This window comes from Engraulis encrasicolus, chromosome 6 (assembly GCF_034702125.1).
Source record: "Engraulis encrasicolus isolate BLACKSEA-1 chromosome 6, IST_EnEncr_1.0, whole genome shotgun sequence".
Taxonomy (NCBI): Eukaryota; Metazoa; Chordata; class Actinopteri; order Clupeiformes; family Engraulidae; genus Engraulis; species Engraulis encrasicolus.
In genome coordinates this window covers 39,391,408-39,403,294 of record NC_085862.1, presented here as the reverse complement: position 1 = coordinate 39,403,294, position 11,887 = coordinate 39,391,408, and the positions used below count along the sequence as shown (strand labels likewise).

The window sequence follows — 11,887 nt, the reverse complement described above, 5'->3', positions numbered from 1 at the left end:
ATCCTGCCAACACCCATCCTGCCGACTGTATGCAGTGTATTTGACTGTATGCAGCATTTTTTGGTATGACATTACTGCATTATGTCATACGTATGACGCCGGCAGCAAGTTAAGTGTTACCCATTTTTTAAAAGACATTTTTGGGCTTTTATGCCTTTATTTCAGAAAGGACAGTGAGAGAGCTGGAATCGAAACTGTGTTCCCACTGGAACAATATGGTGCCTTGGCTGTTTGAGCCACAGCCAAGGCCTGTAGCATGTTTACATAAGAAGTGAACGGGGTAACACTTTCTATGAAGCCCATATCTAAGCGCATTGTGAGCGCATTTATAACAACTTATAATGCACATTGTAATTACTTACAACGCATTACGACTACACCCATGATGTTTCATGATGTTTTATGTTAACAGTAATGAATAACCATGAATCTAGTAATGCTTTATAAATCCAAGGGTGTTATGAGTGCTTGTGACTGGATATAAAATAAAGTCTGCCTGATGGGGCTTACAGGACATTATGATGCATTATAGATGTGCATTATACAGTGCATTATACAAACCCCAACTCCATAGAAGTTGGGACACAAGGTAAATAATTATTAAACATAATTAAACAATTATTGTGAATAATAACAAAATACTGGCATTTCCAAAGCGTCTGATTCTTACATTAGATGGAGATCGGCACAAAGAAAACATATCAGCCATCAAAACTGACCAAAATTATTGTTTTGGGGGATATTCATGAATATGTAAAAACAACACGTCTCAAAAGAGTTGAGACGGGCACAATAAAAGGCAGCAAATGTCGAGAAAGACTAGAAACAAAACAAAAGACAACACTTAACAGTTAAATACATTAACCGATGAGATGGTTTTATATAAAAAACAGTGTTAACTCCTATCTTGAACATGATTTCACCACCTTACATGGTGGGTGTATTCCTTGTCATGTTTTGCAATGTTTTCCTTTCTATAGTGCTTACAGTGTGACAGGTCTTGACCAAAAGCCCGCCATTTTATCACCAACTGGTCTTTATGATGGAGTTAAACTGTTTAAACATAGTAGAGAATGCAATTTGTCCTTACTATGTGGCAGTAATTGAAGATGTCCCTTCATGAGTGGCTTTTCATGCTGTTTAAAACCCATTTATATCATTCAGCACTGTATTTAATTCTTCAGATGAGTGAGAACAACTTAACCAATGCCCTACTGCACCCCCATGCCATCATGGAGGCTGACTTTTGAAGTTAAAACTAACACAAGTTGGATGGTCCATTTTCAGTCTAGCACAGGATGTGCAAGACTCTATTATTTTCAAAAAGGATTGACTTTTGCAACTTTTGCTGACTTCTGGTTCTATTTCAAGTGAGCTCGGGTGCATAGGAGAATGCTAAACCCCTCTATCATTTGCATACATGAAGCATTCTTAATATGGTACACTCATATTGTCCATCCGTACAATTCATTTTGAAATGTTCTTCCTTGTTGTTCTATCTCATTTGGATGTTAATTACTTCTGCCATTAAGACTCAAAGAGAGGAATTCGTATTTAACGATTTAATGTTAACATAGTTGACAATGGAATTGGCATAAGTAGACAGTATTTGGCGTAGGTCCAATCATCAGCCCGGGTCTTGCGCTGGCGGATCCAAGTCAAGTCAAGTCAAGTCAAGTAGGTTTTATTGTCAATTTCTTTACATGCACTGGTCATACAAAGAATTTGAAATTACATTTCTACCATGAAGACTCGAGAGGCAAATGAACGTTATTAACATTTATTGAACAATAGACATGATACAGGAATGCATAAAAGTTTGGCGAACAATTACACTTGATACAAAATGCATGAATCTGTTTGGCGAAGGTTCCCGTCTTCGCGTTGAACTCCGGGGTAGGACAGCATATCCTCCAGCGGAGATGGAGGCGGGCGTAGCCTGCCCCCTAACAGACGGGAACCTCTGGTGACGGTGGACGGAGGGGTGGTGGTGGCTTCAAAATCGGCTTAACTGAAAAGCGGAGAACAGAATGAGTGACAGCTATTTAAACAAACGTGAATGTGATCCATTGGCTGAGAGGTAACGATGCATGAGTGACGCGTAACGGGGGAACCCCCAATCTCGCGTTGTGATTGGTTGGCGATCCTGGGCAATGATGACGCATGTATGATCTGTCAAAAGGAAGATTTGTTGGTTGGCCTAGTAGGCTAAGTTGACAGCCGAGAAATTCGAGTCTCCCTGGTAGAATTTACGCAAGCTCCCATTTCTACCATGAAGACTCGAGAGGCAAACGAACGTTATTAACATTTATTGAACATTAGACATGATACAGGAATGCATAAAAGTTTGGCGAACAATTACACTTGATACAAAATGCATGAATCTGTTTGGCGAAGGTTCCCGTCTTCGCGTTGAACTCCGGGGTAGGACAGCATATCCTCCAGCGGAGATGGAGGCGGGCGTAGCCTGCCCCAAAATAGAGATTAGACGTGAACTCACCTACCGCTTACAAGGAGACACCATCTGAAAGACATGAAGTTAGTTAGATGATTGATTGATGATAGACGGAAGATGAAGGATGATAGGTGATGATGATGATGATGATGATAATGATAATGATGATAATGATGACAATGATGACAATGACAATGATGACAATGACAATGATGACGATGACAATGATGACGATGACAATGATGACGATGACAATGATGACAATGATGACAATGATGACAATGACAATGATGACAATGACAATGATGACAATGACAATAACGATGATGATGATGATAATGATGACAATGACAATGATGACAATGATGACGATGATGATAATGATGATAATGATGATAATGATGACAATGATGAAAATGATAAAGATGATAATGATAATGATGACAATGATGATGATGATGATGATGATGATAATGATGACAATGATGATAATGATGATGATGATGATAATGATGACGATGATAACAATGATGATGATGATAAAGATGATAATGATAATGATGACAATGACGACAATGATGACAATGATAATAATAATAATGATGATGATGATGATGAGTGATAAGTGATAGGTGTTGGAAGACAAATGATGATAGATTAAATGAGATTATAAATGATAGGGATGTTCTAAGGCTTATGGGCGGTGGTCTAGCGGAGGCATGAAGCCTGTGATGATGATGGTGATGATGATAATGTCGGTACCTTAGGCTATGCGAGAAGACATGGCGCGGATGCGCTGAGAGCAGAGACACAGCAGAGCGTTATGATTTGATTGATAGATGCACCTTGGTCAGGAGAGCGCTGAAAACTTAGATTATGACAGTAGGTAGAGAGCCGGAATCGTGACCTAGGAGAGAGAGTAGAACATGGTGATGAATGAGTAAATGAATGGATGGATGAATGAATGTAGGCTATAATATGTGGTATGATAGTTGACATCATAGATAAACAACCATAGCAACTAGGCTGGAGCAATGTTACAAAATATAGAGATAACAGGCTTACAGACCACTATAAAATCGATCTGATAGATGAGAGAAGGATAGAATACAGACATGACCGGGTGACCGGAGCGATAGCCCCCCAAGAGATGGAGTGAATGCCGCCGGTGCAGCAAAATACCACCGTCACCAGAAATGAGAATAGAAAACATAAAGTTACAGACCAGATATAGCATACTTCAACGACGTGATGAGGAGTGAGGCAAATGCAGGAAGCGTATGCGCCAGACGACCAACGGCCCAGCGCCTTGATCGCAGTAGGGGACAGACCCCGCTTAGCGGCCGTGGTGGCCACGCCGATTCTGAACGAGCGTGCTGTATACCTCTTGGGCGAGGAACGAGAAGAACGAAACAGAGTTAACAGAACAGAAACAGTACACTGAGCCAGATGACAAAGCGAGGAATGAGCCAAATGCAAAACGCACTGCGTCGGACGACCAGCGGCTGAAAGCCTGCACTATGCGGGCGTCTGCCCAGAGTGGTGAGAGAGACAGCTTTAGACAAAGCATGAGTGGCTAACATTAAAAGACGAGCACCTCGGCCAGGATAGCAGAAAGGTCAGGTTAAAACAGAGGAGAATCGGCAGACAACTGGTAATCATGACCTAAGAGAGGGAGAGAGCAGAGCTTGTAGCTGAAACGAACAATGAATGAAACACCAAGAAAACATCTCGACCAAGAATAATAACACCATGTCAGTTATGATAAACACCTACGCGGTGTGGCGCGGTGAATGCTTGTGCAAAGCAGGCATGGACACAGGCAGTGGGGCGGATGCCCTGGTTGGTTGAGAGAAACAACTTGCGGTAACTGCATGATTAGACTAGCAATAAAAAAGAGTGGCACCTTAGTCAGGAGAATGCAGAAAGTGCGAGCTTACGACAGAGGAGAGTTGGAGAGCCGGTTATCGAGACCTGAGAGGGACAGAGCAGAAAGCTGAAACATCACTGAATAACTGCACCAGAACAAAAACGGCATATCAAAATAGACATAAACTCCTACTCGCTACCAGTGGGTAGCTGCAATAAGTCGTCATGCAGGATGGATGAGGATACCGATACAACCAGGTGACTGGCGTTAAAGTTGGGGCGACAGCCCAGTGCGATGCTGAGGCGATGGCCCATTGTGATGCCGAGTTGTGATGTTGAGCCGTGGTGTTGAGGTGCGACAGCCCAGGGCAATGCTGAGGTGTGCCGTTGATGCATGAGCCCTGAGGCGCCGGCCCAGGGTGATGTTGAGTCGCCGGCCCAGGGGGATGTTGAGTCGCCGGCCCAGGGGGATGTAGAGTCGCCGGCCCAGGGTGATGTAGAGTCGCCGGCCCAGGGTGATGTAGAGTCGCCGGCCCAGGGTGATGTAGAGTCGCCGGCCCAGGGCGATGTAGAGTCGCCGGCCCAGGGGGATGCAGAGTCGCCGGCCCAGGGTGATGTAGAGTCGCCGGCCCAGGGTGATGTAGAGTCGCCGGCCCAGGGTGATGTAGAGTTGCCGGCCCAGGATGATGTAGAGTCGCCGGCCCAGGATGATGTAGAGTCGCCGGCCCAGGATGACGTTGGGGCCGATGCCCAGTCCGTCGTCGGGGCCAGAGCCCAGTCCATCGTCGGGGCCAGAGCCCAGTCCATCGTTGGGGCCAGAGCCCAGTCCATCGTTGGGGCCAGAGCCCAGTCCATCGTTGGGGCCAGAGCCCAGTCCGACGTTGGGGCCGATGCCCAGTCCGACGTTGGGGCCGATGCCCAGTGCATGACGTAGCGTATGCCCTACGTGGAGCGGCAGGCGCACGTGTATGTGAAAGTGTACGGGAAAGCAGCAGAGACCACCATCACCAGATATGAGAAAACAAACACAATACGACACATCACAGTCCGAGCGCCCTGACGATTCCAATGAAGCCTAAGGGCACGAGTGGTGTACAGAGTGAGAGGGTTAGCCCGTAGATGGCTACCAATGGGATCAGAACCCTGACAGGACTCCATGGGCAGAGTTTCATGTATAATTTAAGTATGATTATTAACGGTCATCATCGATGTACTCCCCACGGATATCACTCATTTATTTACTTAAATTTGGACGGTGTATATGTAGCCCATTGTGATCAGAATAACTCGAAATAGACAAGGCATTGCAACCGGCTACAATATCCCTCGATGCGACCGGGCGCAGGCCGAAAGCCCCGCGTGATCTTTAAAGGTACACTGTGCAGGAAATGGTCAAAAAAAAGAACTGCAACTATGCTGCTCGTTGAAACTGAGCTGCCTATTGCCAAATTTGGTCTTTACATGAACATTTACCATGTAATAAACAATATTTTCTAGTATGGTCCAAGTAAAGTCATTTTTTGGTGCTAAAAATTGCTATTTGGTAAATTCAAAAATGGTGGACCATGGAGAAGATCCCCCCTTACATGTAAGAAAAGTGCAATTTTTTCAGTCATAAGGAATACTTGGAATTTGATGGTGGGGTAAGTATTCATGAAAAAGGTAATTAGTGAACTGGCAGCATGAAGTCTGGAAATAAACAACTAAAAATCTCACGCAGTGTCCCTTTAACTTAATCCAGCCCTGAATGACTTGAAGCGGGAGTGAGGAAGCAAGGTACACTTATCAATACAAACTGCAGGCAGTGCGATGACATGAGGTGATGATTGGCACGCGCGCATAAGCTTAATGTGCGATCCAGAAGTCTAGGCCAGAGCTGTAGAGGAAGAGTTGTCCTGAAGCCGTTGACGGCCGCGGACGAGCATGGCTGCTCTACATCCGGGGTTTCGCCGTCACTTCATTTTGCTCAAAGGGTCCTGTGCAGCAACGGGGACGCCATTGAGTGTCGTTGGCGTGTCGACCACTTCCCAGGTAAGTTGATAAAATAGGGAGATTAATCAAAGTTGTCTGTCTTTGTCAGCGTAAGCTATCACAAGTACAGTCTCTGAGGATGTAATTTTGCCAGTTTGGGTAATATAAAATCACAATGGTAATGTGAAAAACCGTTAATCGTGTGGTAATAGCTAGCGTTTTCAACACGGCGCTTCTGGTTCAACTTTGGATTTGCCGTGTTCGCAAAACATCGATGCTACCTTTCAATCTATATTTTAAACGATGACATGTCACATATTTTATAAGATACCGTCCTGTTGTCTTCTGTCAATATCCATACAGTCGTTGTGTTTGATTTCAGAGCTATTTGCTTATCGGTCATTTATAAATAGCTAATGTTTCTAAGCTAGCTGGAAGCTAATGTCAACAAGTTAGTTGATGCACGGAGATCTTTATGCTATCTAACTAGATCCAATAATGGACTACGAGGCATTCAAATGCTGATGTTCATGGCTTCAGGTATTACTTAAGTAGAATTTGGGATTTTTGTGCCATTGAGTGTCTACTGTGTCGTGTGTCGAGTCGACACAGGCTATCACAAGTACAGTCTCCGAGGATGTCATTTGTTGTTTTTGGGTAGTATACAATGGTGATGTTACCTGCTCATTTCTTGTTAAGCTGACATTAAGCTTACATTACTCGTGTATCTTTACGATAGCTAGATTCACAATGAACTGCGAGGCATTGAAATGGTGATGTTCATGTTGTCATTTTTCTGTTCGGATCTAGGTTCTAGCAGATTGTTGGTGGAGACCGCTACAGCAGGCTCGTGCAGACTGGTGGTGTTGGTGGGGACCGCTACAGCCATCGGAAGGGATTTGGCAGGAGGTGGAGCCTTCTTTGCTTGACTTTTACTGCCAAGGTAGCTTTTTCCCTTCCCATGGTTCTTCCCTTTCATTATTGATGCATTTACCTGCAATCCTGAGCCTCAACCTGGTGTATTTGGTGATCACTCTCCTCTTGACATCATGGCAGGATGGAAGGTTTGATTTCATAGTCATGGCCTCTTCCACTAGTTCACTGACTGAGCACTCCATTAGGGCTTCTGATGTCCTGGCCCGGAACAGCTGCTCAACGTGCTGCAGTAAAGAGAATACATCCGCAGATGGCTGGTGAAGTGCGCCCTCTCTGTACTCCTTCATCTGCAGCAGTGTGGCGTTGTCCGGTACAGCGTCGTCACTGTTCCTTAAGGCAGGCTTACAGGCCGAACACAAAGAGCCGCCTAGTACACCCTTGATGACGTATCCGGCCAGATGGTATAGCACACAGGACTCCGCTTTTGTGAGTGCATTTGGTGGATGGGTGGCTGGTGGTGGTGGTGTGTCTACCAAGTGCTAGAATCATAGCTGTCATCTGTTGTAATTATTCACTTGGTCATAATGATACCACAGATTCATTGAAAATCACTTCTTTCAATCAGCAGTGACTGGCTGTGAAATATTTAACCGTCCAGATCCAGTTCAACATTTGACTAATATCACTGTTTTTGTCTTTTGTATTCCCATTGAGTTGTGTTACAGGTGGAAATGATTCTGCTCCTACTGCATGAGACTGCTGCTGTTGATGGGGAAGTGCTTTTGCCAGAAATGGCTTAGTTGCAGGTGGTGGCTTTCTTGAGTTGCACTGATAAGGTAACCTAACTAACCTTTTGAGGACCCTTACAGTAAGTAATATTATATCTGTGTCTAACATTTTGTATTTCCGGTGATTGAGGTCTTTAGCTGCAAAATGTATAGGACTTTGGTCAGACTAGTAGGGCCGGATATATGTGCACAGCAACATAGTTGTCTTTTTTTTGTTTCTATACGCCATCCCAATGGAATTCAAATGAAACTACGGTAACAAGAGAATAAAAGTGCCTTTCAAAACATTCAAGGATCAGAGAGAAGTAATAATAAAACGAAGACACATTAACACATTTTTAACAAAAATAAAACGGTAGTTAAAAAGTCCTAAGGAATAGGCTAACTGAAACAAATGAGTTTTTAGTCTGCATTTGAACTTGGGTAATAAGTCAGGGGGCAGTGCATTCCAGAGCTGAGGAGCAGAGCAACTGAAAAGCTCTATTCCCCATGGTACTGAGATGGGCAGAGGGACAGAGAGGAGGATGGTCGAGGACAAACCGAGGTAGCGAGAGGGAATGGCAAGGCAAGATTGTTGCAAGATTGTGAATGGCCTGGAAGGTGTGCAGGACAGGAGTATTTTAAGAAGCACAGGGTATTGAGCACTCAGAGACATAGCCAAGGTAAGAATGGAAGACGCCGAACAACCATTCAACAAGTTAATTGAGTCAAGACTGGGTCATGAAATACCAGAGGACAGTTTTCAAAGGTATGGACTAGTGAAAGTGACTGTTGACAGACAGGGTGTCAAGACAATGGTATTTGTGTCGTATTCGTGGGTAAGCGGTTAGGGTGTCAGACTTGTAGCCCAAAGGATGCTGGTTCGACTCCGACCCGCCAGGTTGGTGCGGGGAGTAATTAACCAGTGCTCTCCCCCATCCTCCTCCCTGACTGAGGTACCCTGATCATGGTACCGTCCCGCCACACTGCGCCATTGGGGACTGCCCCCTTGCATGGATGAGGCAGAAATGCAATTTTCTAGTGTGCAGTGTTCACTTGAATTTTGTGGAGTACTGTGTCACAGTGAATTTAAATGTATTACTTTAATAAATGTTAATGACAAGTAGGAATGGGCAGCATAGTGGCAATGCCTAGTCTTGCCACCCTTGTAAGATCAGATAACTAACTTTTAGTGTCTGTTTTCACCCTTGTAAGATCAGATAACTAACTTTTAGTGTCTGTTTTCACAGAAATTTGTCTAGCGTGACACTTCTCCACAATCCACATGTAAACAGGCATTTAAAAACAATATGGCCATTGGTCTTGTCCTCTAGGTCCTCTAGGCCCAAGCTGTTAGGGCAGCACAGTACAATAAATTAAGTTGCCAAAAAAAAAACTTAAAATATTCCTCTGTGGTATTAAAAAAAATATGCTTTCCATGTAGATGTGTGCATTCTACTGTTCTCCACTTCTGTGAAGCAATACTATAGGATGAGGGTGAAAATGGTGTTTATATATATTTTTTTTCAGCAGCAAGACATTCTAAAATTTCTTCCAGAAGGGAGGAACGCTAATTATTGGTTTAGCAAAGGGTCCAGAGCAATCTTGTCCGCCATTCTTGCTGTGTGATCCATTTAACTTTCCAATAAATGTCCCTCCAGGGTGTGGCCTACCATTTTGGCACTGTACCTTTAAACAAAGTCTTGGGTAGGCTGTGGCATTCCAACAAATATAAATTGGTTCTAATTGGCCCAAAATGTGCTTAGGAAATATCCCTATGCCATTATATCTCCTGCATGAAACGTTGATGTAAGACAGAGTCCATCTTTTCATGTTGTTATCGACAAAATTCTGTCAATTCCACCTGAGAGTGTAGATGTAGATATCAAGACTCATCAGACTAGGCAACATTTTTCCGATCTTTTAGTGTCGTTTATGGTGAGCCAGTCGAAATTGTTGCCTCATTTTCCTGTTCTTGGCTGACAGGAGTGGCACCAAATGTGTTTTTCTGCTGCTGTAACCCATTTGCCTCAAGATGTGCTGTGTAATCAGGGATTCTCTTATGCATACCTTTGTTGTACTGAGTGGTTATTTGACTTAATGTTGCCTTTGTATCAGCTCCAACCAGTCTGGCTATTCTCCTCTGCCATCAACAAGACATTTTTGCCCACAGAATCGCTGCTCACTGTATTCCCCCCCCCTTACCATTGTTTGTTAACCCCAGAGATGGTTATGTGTGAATATCCCAGCAGATCAGTCTTTTCTGAAATATTCAAATCAATCCCTTTCAGCACCAACAGCCATGCCATGTATATAAATAAATCTCTCTCTTTTTTCTTCTCCTGTCTGCTCCTCTCTGGTCATAGGTTGATGCTTTCAATGCATTGGAAGTTGCAGCATGTTCCAGTGAATTCCAATTCTTCATGCATTATTGATTTCACACACACACACACACACACACACACACACACACACACACACACACACACACACACACACACACACACACACACGTCTTGTCATGTACACAGACATGCCGTTTTATTCATAGTTATTTTGTTTGGGCTGTTTATGTTTCTATTTGGAGTATTTTTTTTATTTCAAATAAAAGATTGAACCATTCAAGCACAGGTTGTACAGCTGTGGGTTATTTACTTCATGTTCATTGCATCATGTTCATGTTCATTTGCATCCTGCATTGAGTGGTTTGACAGGTCTGATGACCAGCATCATAAAGGCTGAAATTAACAAATGCTATATTACTGTAGGCCTACAACTGGGACATGCTGGGTTTATGTATTTATCTTTTTATGTATTGGAAGTATTTTACCCATTAAAATATCCTACTGCAAATCTGCTGAATCCAAAACAAATAGACATTATCAAGGGCTACGGACAATTAGCATCTCAATGGTAAGTAATGGAGCTTCCTAGCTAAGATGACGTTTCCCTCCCAAAGTGTAACTGCAATGATATTACCGTATTACGGTACTGACACTTCAATGTTTTTATATGACAATGAAGGCCATAAAATGGCCTACAAAAAACAAAACGAACTCGTTCTTTTGGGGGCGGCATAATCTGATATAATTACCGTTAAAGGACGCTCTCGCTCAATGAAATGTATTGACAGCTCCCGGTGCATAGGACCCTTCTGCGGTGGGCGTAGACTACGCAAACCACGTGACCACTCGTCGGCAAAGATCAAAGGATGCTCCAACTCTTTTCTCTACAGCTCTGGTCTAGGCCTACGAACCGAAGTCATAACTCTTAAAAGTCAACGAGACCGCCACATGGGCCAGTCCATGCAACAAAAACGTAAAATAGGCTCGTGTTGTGGGCATAGGCTACTGAACGGAACATTGAAAATAGGCAGGTGCAAACTGATGAACGCACGACCGGAATCCACGTGAATGAAAAACTGTAGGCGGTGCTACGGCCCGTAGGCTGAGGTCCTTGCAACATCGCTCCGGAACATAGGAAGTACGTTTGTAATCAGGACAATTAAGAACGAGTGCAAGGCTCTGCAATGTCCTCCGTCCGGTGTCGTGACAGGCAGTAGCACGAAACGACACAGAAGGTAATGTCGGGTTAGTTCTATGCATGCGGGCGAGGCGCTTCGATATACAAGTAGCCCATGTAGATCTGTATCCCCAGCAAACGATCCAAAAAAGCCACACCGACCGGTTCATAAATGCTCTATAATATTGGCAAGCGAATCACCAGTCCATCCGCAGCAGATGAGGCCGACGAGGACCAAGTAAATTGTGACTCGCAGTACCCATAACGCCTCCGAAAAAACAAATGTGCTGAGCAGATAAGCTGGCTAAGTGCGCGAGGCGCAACGAGAGAGCACCGCGGGCCCAGTTACTTCGATTCCGCCCTTCCCCAGCAAATGTTCCAAAAGTCACTCCAACCAGTTCATGGAGTTCTCCCAAATAACAGCAAA

The 11,887-nt window shown here is 44.0% G+C and overlaps 2 long non-coding RNA genes across 6 annotated transcripts; one reads left to right on the top strand and one right to left on the bottom strand.

Moving 5' to 3' along the window:
• Nucleotides 1-1,808: 1,808 nt before the first annotated feature.
• Nucleotides 1,809-3,487, bottom strand: LOC134450383 (uncharacterized). Its single transcript, XR_010035080.1, has 3 exons — nucleotides 3,218-3,487; nucleotides 2,501-2,524; nucleotides 1,809-2,011 (listed from the first exon to the last, which is right to left on the bottom strand). It is a non-coding gene; the product is annotated as an uncharacterized LOC134450383 (long non-coding RNA).
• A 2,731-nt stretch (nucleotides 3,488-6,218) lies between these two features.
• On the top strand, nucleotides 6,219-11,155 carry LOC134451266 (uncharacterized). 5 transcript variants are annotated; one of them, XR_010035217.1, is made up of 3 exons: nucleotides 6,219-6,355; nucleotides 7,106-8,007; nucleotides 10,305-11,155. It is a non-coding gene; the product is annotated as an uncharacterized LOC134451266 (long non-coding RNA). The 5 variants fall into 5 exon arrangements; XR_010035219.1 differs by lacking the exon at nucleotides 10,305-11,155 and having other exon boundaries at nucleotides 7,106-7,238; nucleotides 7,417-9,449; XR_010035218.1 differs by lacking the exon at nucleotides 10,305-11,155 and having other exon boundaries at nucleotides 7,106-7,238; nucleotides 7,352-9,449.
• Nucleotides 11,156-11,887: the final 732 nt, after the last annotated feature.